Consider the following 2,322-nt stretch of genomic DNA (forward strand, 5'->3'; position numbering starts at 1 on the left):
GTAGATGAATGGATGTATAAATATATGAACAATGGAATTTTATTCAGTGCTAAGAATAAATAATAAATCAAGCCACAAAAAGACAAGGAGAGAACTTAAATGCATATCACTAAGTGACAGAAGCCAATCTGAAAAGGCCACCTACTGTATGGTTCCAACTATATGACATTCTGGAAAAGGCAAAACTATGGAGACAGTAAAAAGATCAGTGTTTATGAGTCAGAGGGGAGAGGAGGTGGAGGAGGGAAGATGATTAGGAAGAACACAGAGGATTTTTACGGCAGTGAAAATACTCTGCATGATATTATAATGATGGAGACAACTCATGATACATTTCTCCAAAGCCTCAGTATTAAACATTGCAATGTATAATACTGAGAGTGAACCCTAAGGCAAACTGTGGACTTTGAGTAATTATGGCATGCCAATGTAGGCTCATCCTTGGTAAATGTACCATTCTGATGAGTGGTGCTCATTATGGCGGAGGCTATACATGTTTGGGGATGGGGGTCATAGGAAAAAAAAACTCTGCACCTTCCTCTCAATTTTGTTGTAAACCTAAAAGTTCTCTTAAAAAATAAAGTCTCTTAACAATCACATATATAGGTATATTTGGTGTAACTGAAATCAACCTTTAATGGACACTGTTTACTTTAACGCAGATAAACAACTCCTGTCAATTCTTACTTACATATGATTGTAATTCATTATTTTCTCTGTCTTGTCTGAAGTTTAGGTTACTCTAACAAGGTGGAAAACATACGCAGTAGTGCCCCCTTATCTGTGGTTCTGCTTTTTGTAGTTCCAGTTACCCATGGTTAATTGTGGTCCGAAAATATTAAACAGAAAATTCTAGAAATAACCAATTCATAAATTTAAAACTGCAGGCCATTCTGAGTAGTGTGATGACCTCTCTTGCTATCCTGCTTCATCCCACTCAGCATGTAAGTCACCCCTTTTCTAGCATATCCACCCACCTGTTAGTCACTTAGTCGCCATCTAGGTTATCAGAATGACTGTTGCGGCATCACAGTGCTTTTGTTCAAGTCAACCTCCTTTTACTTAATAATGGTCCCCAAAGTGTAAGAGTAGTGATGCTGGCCATTCGAATGTGCCAAAGAGAAGCTGTAAAATGCTTTCTTTAAGTAAAAAGTTGAGAACGGTACAATGAGATATTTTGACAGAAAAAGAGACCACATTCACAAAACTTTTACTACATTCTATTGTTGTAATTATTCTATTTTATTATTAGTTATTGTTGTTAATCTCTGACTGTGCTTAATTTATAAATTAAACTTGATCGTAGGAATGAATGTATAGGAAAAATATAGTATATATAGGGTTCAGTACTCTCTGTGCTTTCAAGCATCCACTGGGGGTCTTGGAACATACCTCCCTCAGATAAGGGGGGACTATCGTACGCACATATGTTCACATACTCCTCCCCCAAGGTCTTCAGTCTGCAGCTAGTATTGAGAATGACTGGACTAAACTGTAAGCTGCTGACGAGTAAATGCTGTATCTCATTTTTCCTTAGCCTACATATTGTGAATTCTAGATAAGTTTCTGGTTTAAGTAAAATATTTTTTTAAAATCAATGTGGTACATAATCAATGGAAGAATCATATACATAAGCTACCTTCACAGTATTTGTGGTCAGTGTTATGACAGAGCTATTTTCAGGGCACTCTGAGGCTCAGAGGAGGGACAACCCAAGCACACAGGGCATCACGGCTGTTCTGATACGGAGCCCACACACACTTTCCACTTGTACATTAAGAACCTACTCGGGACAAGGAGATGCCAGGGTAATTAACAAAAATAAGAGTGGTGGCTACGTGTTCAAACCTTACAACTTCCTCTCAATCCTCTTCCAAACAGTCCCCTTAGGAAAAGGTTGGATAATTCAACAGAGCACTCTCATTTGGAATATTTTTTAATGAACTTTTTGAGAACTAAGCCACAAATATATACACAGGTGATATTTAAAAAGATTCATCTTCAGGGTCCTGTTACTATCACGTGTTAGGACAGAATTCTGATTGAACTTGGAAAATTCTTGGTGTTATCAAATTATAAATTTCAGGAGTAATTTGCTGTTTTGCTAATAGCATCGACAATAAGTTTTTCTAAGTTATTTATACAGAGACAGTCCTTCTTACTAGGTAGAGTAATATGACAAAAGAGATGTCATTAGATTTAAGTTTAATTATGCTACTATGAGACGAGCTAAACATAACACTGAGATGACTCCAAGGATGCTAATTCCTCCCACTTATCTACATTTTCATTCACACATTGTATTCCTTTCATTTTAAATAG

The sequence above is a fragment of the Pteropus vampyrus genome, unplaced genomic scaffold (assembly GCF_000151845.1).
Source record: "Pteropus vampyrus isolate Shadow unplaced genomic scaffold, Pvam_2.0 Scaffold28, whole genome shotgun sequence".
Classification (NCBI taxonomy): domain Eukaryota; kingdom Metazoa; phylum Chordata; class Mammalia; order Chiroptera; family Pteropodidae; genus Pteropus; species Pteropus vampyrus.